General features: G+C 29.6%; 1 protein-coding gene across 3 annotated transcripts in view; it reads right to left on the reverse strand.

The window, feature by feature from the left end:
* The window catches only part of LOC132728123 (dual 3',5'-cyclic-AMP and -GMP phosphodiesterase 11A-like), a 90,422-nt gene extending 88,345 nt beyond the window's left edge, over positions 1-2,077 (reverse strand). For all 3 annotated transcript variants that reach the window (XM_060713743.1, XM_060713742.1, XM_060713740.1), the window contains exon 1: positions 1,833-2,077. The gene's annotated coding sequence lies outside the window, so the exon portion shown is untranslated. The remainder of the gene's footprint in view (positions 1-1,832) is intronic.
* Between the last annotated feature and the right edge of the window lie 12,195 nt (positions 2,078-14,272).

Here is a 14,272-nt window from a genome sequence, read left to right on the forward strand (position 1 = left end):
ATAAGTTTATCGTTGCCGAGGGGATTGCACGCTCGCTTAGGAATCAAGGGGTCTGGAGTTCAAATCCCAGTTAAGGCAACTCATTTTCTTTAATTGTTTAAGTCAAATAAACATTGAATTGAATATCAGTGTTGAAATTAGTCTTATAGCCAATTTACTATAGTTAAAACACTGGAAAGCATTGGTGGCACTATACAAAAACAAATTGGTTTATAATCTCACAACCTTCACCTTTCTGACATTCTGCGACCCAAACAAATTCAGCGCCTTCTGTGCTTTGATTAAGTATAGTGTGTAAAGTTTAAAACGTATAATATTTTCTTTGTGTGTATTCACAAGATTCTGTTATGTTTGAGCAATTGACGTCATGTGTAAAAAAACTATTTTTTATTTTTCTGACTAAACATTTTTTGAGTTTTAGAAAGTGTTCAAGATGTATTTGTTCTTTTTGCTGCAGTCTCTTTTACGTTGCACGTTTTGAGCTGTTGAAATTGTTTTTCTAATTACCTTTTAATATTTCATAGTTGAAAATGAAAGTGGTCAACATATTTTAAATTAGTGATTTAGGTTGGCATAAGATGTAAGTAAAGTAAAGATAACAAACATCTGATTTTGTCATTGCCCAAAACAATAATGGTGTGTTTTCAATCGAATACACGCGTTGACACAATAATTCCTTTGAACACAAATTTGTTTAATTTGCAAATGGAACAAATTGGATTCATTTTTCCACCCCCATTGCTGACCTTTACATGACGTTGTATAGATAAACATGAATATGCACATCAATGACTTAAAACAGTTTAATAGCCGTATGCTTAACACAATTCAAATACATGCCTGCCAATCGATTAATTAATTATCTTTCTAATAAAATTATACAGTGCTTCGATTACCAATTATAAGACAATGAATACTTGTGTTAACAAGTTTACTTATCACTTTTTTCCTTAATTCTCCTAGTTTACTTGTCGTTGATGCGCTGCTGTTGCACAATCACACGCGGTTCATGCTGCGTACAATTTAAAAGTACTCAATTATTTATGATAAGTATACAAAAAGACAACGAATACCGAAATTAGACATATTGCAGGAATGTATATTTATAAAATAAGCAAGCGTGCCTTAAAAGCAATGGTAAATCAATATTTTAGGCTCACTAAGCAAAGTTATGTGACAACAAAAAATAATTGTTATTAAGATTGTTTTTAAATTATGACAGACTATACACTAAATTTCAATTGAAGATGCATATCAATAAATTTAGTTGTCAACGTAAAAGTTTTACAGAATTTTCTCTTTTAAAACTTTACCACTGGGAAATACAAATATGACGTGGGTAACAGTTATTCGAAATTCTCAAATACTTCTCTGTCAAATCAAAAGTTTTTCACAATAAAAATCAAATTATTATAGTAAAATCTGAATCAGTAATCATATTTTCTGTATAGATGTTCATGATTTTTTTATTTATTTTGAAACAGCTTGTTTATTGCTTTGTTGTCGACCTTTGATAAATTCTTTCAAAGTAATCCGTTAATATATTTAATTTATTTAAGTGCTCTTACTATAAACTTAAACATGTAAACGGTGACTTCTTTTCTACACAATTAGAAAAAAGAATATAAAGTTTATTCCAAAGATGACATTATTTCCTGGGAGATTTTAAACATTCTGATCGTTATACCGTATTTCAAAACAAAAAGAAATTTATTAAATGAATGTTTCTATTTAACATTTTTAAACATATTATTTTCATTGGTAACATTGCTTTTTAAATTAATGAAACTATATGATACTATGACAACATAGATAAGGAAATTGTTACCTACTTGTTGCAGTAAATCCAGTTATAATATTGCTCATGACAGTTTTACCCATCCCTTATATGCAATAATTCCGATGCTATTAATAATTGAACAATGATATTTTCAAAATGTATTCACAAAATTCGTACAAAAGTAAGTTAATTTTATCTGATGAAAATATAATGCAATAAATGTCAGAAATACACGTGTACAAATATATGAGATGTATTTAGTGTCTGGCGGATCCAACATCCACAAAACGAATTGATATATCTGCACTGCATCCTCTTCGTTCACATCACATCAACAGAGCGATAGAAAATAAGCGCTCGCAGCATGAAAACTGTAATATTCGCATATCCAATAATGATCCGATAAAACTGACAGTACTTTCTATCTCTAATATGGTTCTAACTTACTATCAATATTAAATTTAAAGACTTATTGGACGAGTTATTGAAATTAAATCATTATCATGAGTCACGTGTGGAACCTTTTACGTTAATATAACTAGGGAATGAAATTAATTTGATACGAATAATAAAACACAGGGGTCAAGTAGTCGCCTTTTGATTAAAAACAAAACTCAGATGTTATTGGCATTTGGCATGAGTAATTTTTAGGCCATATTTACCTGAACATATATAGCAAAGATAGATAGAAAGTAGAATATAACTTCATAAATTTTCAAACAACCATCATACAGAATATCATAATATATTTCAAACATTTAAGGAACAGTTATACTTTCCGGACTATTGATCCGTGACGTAAAATCATCATTAATATATTATAAATATGCATTTTCCACAGCAATGCCATAAAACATTTCATACTAATGTTGTTTTTATATATAATAATAAAACTTTTAAAATATTAAGGCCAAAATGCATTAGAATACTATTTAATTATAATGTTTCAAACATTTTTACTCCAACAAAGAATAAAATGCTATTCATTTTTTATTACATTTTTATTGCACAAAAACAAAATCGGTTTTCACTAATTATAACGATCAATTTAATTTCATATGATAAAGATTTCAAAAACAATTGGCCATGTCTTCTATAAAAAGCGGGAATACCACTAACCAAAGTTTATAAGACTATGGAAGCTCCACAAGCAGTTTTTCATTGAAGTAAAGGAGGATACCGCCGAAATATCTTGCAGTTAATAAACGGATTATAAGAACATGTATTATGAAACGGAAACAGGATTTGCTTTTGCTTCTAAGCTTTCTATATATAATTTGTTTTCTTTAATCTGTGTCTTGATATAATCATACGAGCATTATCTTGTTGAATTTGTGATAGGTTATGCATGTACAAATTATACCTCATAAAAGAAATTGGCGCTTATCAAATATAACTTTAGAATCTACGTTTATTGAAAGTTATAACAGTTCTATTAAAAATGCATTCGTCTTGAATGTGTATGATATTTCCTAATATATAATGGTTTACGTTCAAATTAAACAATATCAAATTCAAAACATAAAATTGTAAGTTAAACTTGTTATTTTGTCCATCATTGTAACAATGTTAACCTAATTTCTTACACTTATTGACAGTATGTAAACACACAAACATTTAAGCAATAAAATCTTAAAAATCCTTTACATAGTGTTTGAATAAAAGGTTTTCCGTACATTATATTGTTGCCTATTTATTTCAAATCTCTAAAAGGCCAATCATCAACAAAACGTCAAAGCAGTTGTCACTTGTTTTTTCTGACACGGTATTCGGTTATGGAAAATGAAATACAGAATACTTAAAAGTACTAACAACCGACCGGCGTTTAGGTGTAATCCAATATCTCGAAGTGATATGTCTTCTTTAGATATGATAAGCTAAACTATAAACAATAGCATCAAATATGCATAAGTATAAGATGTACAACAGTGATGTCAAGAGTCTGACTGCTTATAAAAAGGTGTAACATATCATAGCAATATTCTTAACTTAGTACAAAGTTGTACAAATATTTGAAGAAATAGACATTGTTAGACATAGATTGTTGATACAAATACCAATGCAAATCAATCAATGATAAATATTTACAATGATGAACATCAAATCGATAATGAATAAAACAAAAATAATGGTGATATTAAACAATCTATTAAACTGTACATTAAATAAAAAAATAGCAAGAAAGTAATAACTAAGCCACAACCAGAGACTGTCCGTCTATATCAGATACATATTAAATATATTTTAGTATTGAATCAGCTATTGGACAGTGTTTCACATTATTAAATATACAATACAACCAAAAGTATGAAATGAATATATTGAAATGTCTTAAAATAGAAAGTCCACCCGCCACCAACGGCTCATGTTCAAATGCTGCTTTTTTCAATATCCATATTTTCTGCTTTGTTTGTTGTGTTTGTGTTTGTTGAGGTTTTTTGTGTGTTTTTTTTCTTGTCGTTGTTTTGTTAATGTAATAATATAATATTTTTCGTTAATATCTATGATCTAATAATCGAAATCTGCATTTTTATAATACTTATAATTGCATTGGCATAGCAACTTAAAAGAAAAAAAACAATATTATGACGTAACTATTCAATTTCTGAGAAATTGAATTCATTTTCAAGCTGAATCTTTAATTAATAATCTAAATGACTTATTGATTGAGATGTTCCGACTATTGCAAATAAGTATTAAGTTATTTCGTTATTACTTTTTCGTGCATGAATATATAAAAAGCACAAGGACGCATAAGTCCGAGGGAGCGTCTGCAGATTTCAAAGCACGAATAGAGGTTCATGAACGTTATATTTGCATAAAATTATACGCCTATATCGATAATTCCAAGATTCGTTATCTGTATTTAGAATAAAGAAACCCTTGATTCCGACACGCTTTTTACTTCCTTGCGCGATGTCGTTTGACAGATATGTAAACTTCATTGCAATTAAGCTGTTTTCACATTGCAATTAAAACAAAGTTAGGCTTGGGAACAGTTTAATATCTAAACTGTTTTAAATCAGACCAATAAAAATATATTCTTTATTTTTTAACCATTTTCGATGGTTGTATATTACAATTGAATATTTGGCTTTATAAACTTAAGTCATTAGAATTTAAAGGGGTTGTGTCACGATCATGACGATTGTAAATATTCTATTTAATACAGTAAACTGTTGTTGATAACTGTTAGAAATGTTAGATCACATCACATATATTACATGAAAGGTGAGTGCAACAGCTGTTAGCAATATATTTTCTACACAATGAGCCATGATATATTGAATATAAAACGGAAAAAGAAACTGCAGTAAATGTTTGAGCTTATTATCCCCCGCCGATGGAATCGGGAGGGCAATATTGTTGTCCTTCCGTCCGTTCATCCGTCTGTCCAAATTTTGTTTCAATAGGTTTTGTAGGATGAAGTGCCGTTTGCAATGTGTAAATTACTTCCTTTGTTACCTGACAATATATTACTTATATATATTTTTTTTGTTTCATGAAAATTATATTGAATCCGGAGGCGTGGTTCTTTAAATTCGATGCCCTCAGATTATCAAATTTAAATACAATATTTTAAGCATACAGACACTAAAAACAAGTTAATGCCTCTTTTCTAAATTAAATTGTGCTGTTCGAAATCTTACTATTTTTGCATGCCTCGATTTCCAATCTGTATTTGACATAACGATTGTAGTATTGCTTGAATTTTCTTCATGCTAAGGCAACAATTAAATATTTCTAACAAGAATGACATATTCAAGTAAAGTAGGTGGTAAGGACATGAACAATTCTTAATAATTCTTGAACAAAGAAAGTTATCACGGTTTTGGAATATTGTTTATTGAAATAAAGATTTAAAATGATTGAAACCTGATTTTTTTATTTAATAAAAAATAAATATAATTATTATTGTTCAAATATATATACATGTACAGTATGGATATATAAACATAAAACTTTTAACAAATGTCCAAAATGACAAAATTATGTGGATGACGTGTACTTTTAATTCATATCACATTTTAAAAGTTGTTCAGATTACATGTACTTTTTCTGTTCAATTAATCATTGTAAGCATCGTAAATGAAAGGGAAGCAGACTATATTAAATCATATCAGTGATCGTAAACCACTACATAACAATGTACCCTAATTTTGACTAATGAGAAAAGTTTATAAGTACGGCCTAATTTAAAACAAAATATATATATGATTTGTCGTAACGCAAAAAAAATATTTTATATACAATGAAATGCATACTATTTAATTTTTTATGTTTTAGTGATAGAATGAGGAAATAAATTTAAAACGAATGGACGAAAGCTTAAACTGTGAAAATGTAATAAAGATAGAAATATCCATGATGGATGGGCATTATATTTGGCAAGTTGCCTAATATCATCGATGGACTTATGAATTTCTGATGAATATTAGAGTAACTTTTTCATAATAAGCATTGCCAAATTATTTCAAATAAAATTGATATCATAGGTCAATAATAGTAGCATGTTCTTTTGGGGTTTTTTCACGCTTCTTATTGAACTCTTAATAAAGACTCATGATAATCAAATAGTGAATTAGTTCAAATCATACGGTATTCATATCTGTGATTCATACGTTATATTACAGTATCTACGTATTAGTGACTGTGGTTTCTATGCTCATCCAGCTAAACGGCATCTTCATCCTTTACTGATAATTATTAATAGTGCCACTGTTTCTCTGTATATTCTGTACAGTCTTTGGCAGGCGTGAAATATTTTTTCTCTCTCTATTTATATTTCACATTTTTTACAGAATGACCGACAACTTTTTTTCACGTGTTACCCCATTGCATAGTAAAATAAGTTTGTCTTTTTTTAGCTAAAAAGACTGACTAACATTCTTTTTTATGCGTTATGAAAGTGTTTTGCCTCTTTCAGTAGGGAAGTAAATTCGTCTATGTTATTCATTATTCATATAGTGCTTTAAGTTTAATGACCTACTTGTAATCACATTTTGCAATGTCTGGCGTCGTCATTGTCATTCTTATTTCACATAGTCTTTACAAATTAAATCACTACCTTTTCTATGTCTTAACAAATTGTATGCCCATGCTCACTGACAGTATTGACGTGAAGTTTTCTCCTATAATTATGTAAGTACAACTAAATTTATATACCAGACACAATTGTCGATTTATTTGTATCAATTTAACTACACAAAAACGTACTGTTACTTATAATTTGATACGTATTTAGATTCCCTGGCAGACATGAACATACTTTATGTAGAAATTGAATCTTATGATGAATATCTTCGACGTTTTCTTTGTTAATGATAGACTTTAAGATATGACATGTTGAAGTAAATGAAGGAAAGTTTCATGCAATTAGAGGAATTCCGATCATTCTTTCAACAGATTATATGTTTTCTAAATATAATTGTTTTAATAATCTATCCTGTATCCCTGAACTATACTTAAATAATATACAATTGGTATAACCTAAAACGAAAATTATCGCTAGTAATATGAACTAGATATAACATTTGTCATGTTCATACAATACCAAGTAGCATGATATTATACAAAACCAAGTTAGATGATGCTACATCGGTTTAAACTAGCATATTATTACCACATGCACGTAATATTCACAACGTCTTGCATTTGGATGTATTAAACCATAACACACTGAAATGTCACAAAGATACAATAAAAATTTGAAGGGATGTCAATATCGAAACACCAGAAATGAGGTACCAATAGTATAGAGCCTAGTAGTATGTCTGCATAGAACATAGTCTGTCTGCAAGTATAAGCAGGCTTGCCTGGTTCTATACCAACTCCTATCTGGCCTTGTACTCGAAGAAAATGTAAGGAATTATGAATATTAAACATCATACGGTATATTAGAAGGAAATCAATACCCAAAATATTTTATCAACTGCGTCGATAAATTATGAGTTTGTAAACAACGTTAAACGTATCAATTTATCAGAAAACGATGAATGATTCAGATGGATTATAAAAGATAGTTTCCTAGCTTTAACTATGTGCATAAAAGTATGAGGAAAAGTCGTGTTTGTTTATACGATCACTATATGGCGTACGTCTGTTAATCAATTAAACAATCGTTAAATTCAAAAGATCAAAACAAATATAAGAGACCGGGCGGTCAAGGATAACCTACAAAAGTGCAAGCACTTTTGTCCAGTAGGGTCCTTACCTCAGTAGACTGTAGAGACAGCTATGAGATACAAAAACATTCGGGAACCAGTTCCCAGCTGTTATTGAATAGATTCATTGCTTCTTTTACATGTGCAGTGTATAGCACTGATACATGCGAGGATTACCTGGGTTTCGTACCAGTAAACCTCTAGTTAGGTGGGAAACACTGACAGTGTTTCTGAAAAATCCCAAGGGTGTTACCTAGTCTCGAACCCGGAACCTCAGGAGTGACAGACAGTGGTCTAACCAACTGAGCTATCGCGACACCTATTATATCAGAAATGTAGAGATGAGATTATATAATAAATTCTAAACTTAAAGAGAAGACGGCTTGAACCGTACGGTCCCTCTCCTAAACAACGATACGTTAAAATTAAAAGCAGCGTTAAATTAAAAGATAAAGATAACATACTTCTTATTCGCATAATATTACATCTACCAACACTGTAATGATAGATCTTTAAATGCACGTACCTTATAAAATAGTTCTAAGATAGATTAATACGTATTCGTGACAGTTGTTTAAACGCAATGGGCGTTTCAAAGCACATATGCCACTCTGTGTTATAGAACTATTAAGATAAGGCTATCGCACGTAAACAAAAGAAAGGAAGGGATTATATTGCAGATGAATGCTTGACTGAGGTTTGCGAGTACAGAAAGAAACCATGTGGACTGAAATGAAATAAAAGAAATTGCATGTTTCACGTTATTTATTAATAAAGTATAATGTATATGTTCAGACAGTTGAACACTTATCGTACATAACAGATGTTATTGATTTTATTAGAAATATATTTAATATCTGATAGGAATAAAACGTTTAGAAAAAGATATTTACACATTAAAATTTTTATAATAAAATAGTTGTTAACTCAAAAATAAAAAGTAATGAGAACGTTAACTTTATAACGTAAAACATCACGTTGCATATTGATATGTCATTCTCCATTTCTCATATTTCCCTGAGGTTGTGATTTGTTTACACAATTGATTAGCTTAGATTCACGTTCGATATCGTATTTGTTTTCTTAATGCTTGGATATTAAGTCAGTCAAAATTTCAAAATAGAATAGGGCAGATAAAATGCTTAAATTTTTTGTTACCACAGAATTTGTCTGGTGATAAAATCATTGAAAGACACGGGGTATTCAGAAATTGCAGTTAATGAATGTTAAGGACATTCAAATATTTTTTTTTTATTTTGGACTATATAGGTTGTTACAGATCTTTGAAAAAATGTGGAAAATTAAGATTATTACCAAAATAAAAACCTGTCATGAGGGACAACAAGACATACAGTTTTTTCCATGCGTTTTAGTATGGAACAAATTACAATATTATAAAGTTTCATTGGTTCCTATTTGAAAGGGGTTTTTTAAAATACCTATCTAAAGGACCTAAACAATGTGATTTTAACATTCAAAATTTTATTTTACAAACATAATGAAATTTTAAAAACCAAAAAAATAATATTAGCATATGAGAAAAAATAGTTTGGTTTCTTTTTTTTTCAAAGAGGTTTTTAACCGGCAGTAATTTTTTAAAAAAATACACATTTCGCCAATATTGAAAGTAAAAGCTTAAACCCGCAAATTAAAAAGCGTAGAAACACTTAAATTTTTAACTGTTTTTTAATATACAGGCAGTCGTCGACTTGATCTCAAAGATAAATTGCGTTGCGTTGCATTGATAATAATACAAATATTAGCTCAATGTCGAGAAAGTAATTTTTATACTTTAAGTTAACATAAAGTCTAAAAACTATACATCCTGTTACCTATATATAGTTTGTGTTTATATATAAATTAAAAAAAACCTGCATGAATAAACAGTTTATGTGAATGCGCGCGAAATTTAGAATGCGACAGCCTTTGCAATCACGCAATCAAGAACTATTTAAAGCTGCATGCCCCCAGATGAGCAAAAATAATTCAAGAAAATGAAATGTGAGATAATATACTAAGACCTTCGGAAAAGTTTCAAGGTTCAAGTAATAATTCAAATGTTATGTAAAAGAAGTGACTGATTATGCAGTTATTTTTCAACATATTTCTAATGCATAATTAACGCAGGGCTATGTTTTTTATCTCTTTTCGGTAATACACCTGGACTGTATATGCCAGTTGCAATTTGTAAATTGTAGTTTGTAAAATATCTTTGTTTGTTCAATTTTTATGGAAATAAGCATAAAACTGAAGGCATGCTGCTTTTAAGGTTTCCTTTGTGTGACCTTTTGACAAAATTGATGCTTATTGTCAGGTCAGCATACACATTCTGTGATCTTTCTTGGGTAAGAGATGTTTAAAAAGTCTAAATACAAATTTGTCACACCACTGTGTACACGGATAAATACATCTAAAAATTGTTTTATAGATCACATATAAACAGGTATTGTTTGACATCAGTAAAGATTTGGTCTTTTAAACATTATTTGAAAGCGAAAAGAGTCAAATATTTATTTTAACCCAGGTATTTTATAATACAGGCTAAGTAACATATAACTGCAAATATCCATGAAACATCCGTGCAATGTAATATCAGATATCATTTATTAATAGCAAAATGACGATATTCACATAAACGGATATTTGCATACAAATCTAAATGTTTGGACAGATCCATGTCCGATGCAATCAGATCTTATCTTCAGCTTTGATCATGTTTACTTTAAAGATTTTCTTTTCAATATCAAGAGGTATTTAACGTTGGTGTAATATTGATATAATGTAGCAGATTGTTTACACATCACATATCGTCACCTTAGTGCAAAAACTCAATAACTGCATATAGATAAAGAAGCAGATATTGAGTTCTTGCACTAAGGTGACGATATACAGCATGATAATATCTAGATAAACAACGTGTCTACATGAGATTTTGCAGTAAGCTGTTGAATACATTTAAATCATGGATGGTAATGGCACATGTATAAACTTAGTAGGCATACAAAAAGAATCATGGAAAATGTACAAGTACAATACGAATACAAAAGGAATCGTTTGTGACTTTCCTTTTAAAAAAAGAGATTCTAGAAAAAATTCTAGTTCATGTGTACTGGCAAGTACTTTTTTACCTACTTTATAACGAACGCATTCCTTGTATCTACGAAGTATATTATACTTTGCTTGATCCATCTGAACAATTTACTACAAAATATGGTATTCATAGGTCAACATATTTATGTAACATCTTTCATATGACCCCGGAGTAAGTTAGTTGAATATTTTTATTCGATATAATCTAATAATTCGAGTTATTATTTCAAATAATAGTTAACTTTTGTCTCCTTTGAATTAAATATGTTCGCAAGATATCCATGTCTACGTCGAAAGTTACCTTTAATCCATGTTATCATTTTTCTATGCAGAAATAGTAGCAATCAGCTTACAATCCTCAAAAGGAATGTGTCTGTTCTTTAGTTTTTCAACTCAAGGTTGTTTTATGATACAATACATGTATAAACACCTAGGTTTTAAGTATAGTGTTTAAAGTTTAAAACGTATAATATTTTCTTTGTGTGTATTCAAAAGATTCTGTTAAGTTTGAGCTATTAACGTCATGTGTAAAAATCTATTTTTTATTTTTCTGAATTAACCTTTCTGAGTTTTAGAACTTGTTCAAGATATATTTGTTCTTTGCTACAGTCTTTGTTGCATCTTTTGAGCTGTTTAAATCGTTTGAATCGTTTTTGTAAATACCTTTTAATATTTCTTAGTTGATTTATCGTATGATCAACTTAACGCCTTAATTTGAAAGTTAAAGTGCTCAACTTATAAAGTGATTTAGGGTGGCATAAGACTTAAGTAAAGTAAATATAAAACCATCTGCTTTGTCATTGTCCTCACAATCATGGTGTTGAATAGTTATCATGGCGCAAACACACATATTAATTTTATGTTATGTGAAATTGTATATACAGATTTTCATTAACCTATTTTAATATGCTGGTGTCTTCAATCGAATACACGCGAATTCCTTTGAACAAACAGATTAAACTGTGGGAACAAATTGGATTCGTATTTCTACCCCCCCCCCCCCTTCTGACATTTACATGACGTTGTATAGATGAACATGAATATGGACATCAATGACTCAAAACAGTTTAATATTAGTATAAAAAAGTTAGACAGAGAATACCGAACGAAATCAGACATATTGTATGAATGTATATTTATCCAATTTGCTTTAAAAGCAATGTTTAATCAATATTAACTAACCAAAGTCATGTCACAACAAAAAGATGTTTGATATTAAGATTTAAAAACGTCATCAATCATGACAGATTTAACACTTAATTTCGATTGAAGATGCACAGCAATCACTTTAATTGTAAACATAAAATTTATCAGAAATTTCTCTTTTAAAACTTTACCCCGGGGAAATGCTAATATGACGTCGGGCTTTTTGTAGCAACAGTTATTCAAAATACTCAAATACTTCTCTGTCAAATCAAAAGATTTTTACAATATAAAATTCTGGAAACAAAGTGATCCCTATAAATCTAATTCTTATAATAAAATCTGTACCAGTAAACATATCTTCTGTATAGATTGTTGGTCATGTAATATGAAAAATAAATGGTCATGATTTTTTTTTATTTTGAAACAGCTTATTTATTGCTTTGTTGTCTAGCTTTAATAAATTCTCTCAAAGTTATCCGTTAATATATTATTAAAGTGCTCTTACTATAAACTTTACCCGGTAAACGGTGATTTCCATTTTATACAATCAGAAAAAAGAATATAACGTTTATTCCAAAGATGACATTATTTCCTGGCAGATTTTAACATAAACATATGATTTTCATTGGTAACATTGATTTTTAAATTAATGAAACTATATGATATTATGACAACATAGATAAGGAAATTGTTACCTACTTGTTGCAGTAAATCCAGTTATAATATTGCTCATGACAGTTTTATCCATCCCTTATATGCAATAATTCCGATGCTATTAATAATTGAACAAAATGTATTCACAAATTTCGTAAAAAAGTAAGTTAATTTTATCTGATGAAAATATAATGCAATAAATGTCAGAAATGCACGTGTACAAATATATGAGATGTATTTAGTGCCTGAAGGATCCAACATCCACAAAACGAATTCATAAATCTGCAGTGCATCCTCTTCGTTCACATCACATCAACAGAGCGATTGAGAATAAGCGGTCGCGGCATGAAAACCGTAATATTAATCATGATCCGATATTTCTATCTCTAATATGGTACTACCTTACTATCAATATTAAATTTAAAGACTTATTGGACGGGTTATTGAAACTAAATCATTATCACGAGTCACGTGTGCAACCTTTTACTTTGATATAACTGGGGAATTAAATTAATTTGATACGAATAATAAAACACAGGGGTCAAATAGTCGCCTTTTGATTAAAAACAAAACAAAGATGCCATTGGCATTTGGCATGAGTAATACTGTAGGCCATATTTACCTTAACATATATGGCAAAGATAGATAAATACTATATAACTTCATAAATTTTCAAACAACCATCATATAAAATATCATAATATATCTCAAACATTTAAGGAACAGTTATACCTTCCGGAGAAGTGATACGTGACGTAAAATCATCATTAATATATTATAAATTTGCATCTTCAATAGCAATGCTATAAAAAATTTCATACTAATGATGTTTTTATATATAATTATAAAACTATTAAAATATTCTTACACGGCTATGATACATTAGAATGCTACTTAATTATAATGTTTCTTTTTTACTTCAACAAAAAATAAAATGCTACTCATTTTATTAAATTTTTATTGAACAAAAACGAAATCGGTTTGCACTAATTGTACCATTACACGCCCGTTTAACTCACAACGAGTGAAAAATGTCCATCGGTAAAAATGTTGTGAGCAACTTCCGTTCCTCGTTGTGAGCACCCATCTATGACGAGTGACACGATAAACAAGGTGAGTTTTTCATAATTTTTGAAGATTACAGACATTTATGTAAAAATATCGAAATGCAGTTAGCTAGCGATGTGTTTTCCGAGTATGCGCATGTAAAGATATTGCCTGTTGGTGGACAATTTGATGGAAATACCGTGCGACGCAGTCACTCGGGGTAGCTGGAAAACTGGAGACAACTTCTCTTTGGACCTAATTTAACATTGAAAACGTCGATTCTGGTTACGTTTTGTGCATTCTAACCTAAAACAGATGCCCACAAGTCTTCAACGTAAATTATTATCTGAAAGTCTTCGTAGAAACGAAGATATACTCTTTTTTGCTTTAA

The sequence above is a fragment of the Ruditapes philippinarum genome, unplaced genomic scaffold (assembly GCF_026571515.1).
Source record: "Ruditapes philippinarum isolate M1 unplaced genomic scaffold, ASM2657151v2 ctg906_1_1_1_1, whole genome shotgun sequence".
NCBI classification, from domain to species: domain Eukaryota; kingdom Metazoa; phylum Mollusca; class Bivalvia; order Venerida; family Veneridae; genus Ruditapes; species Ruditapes philippinarum.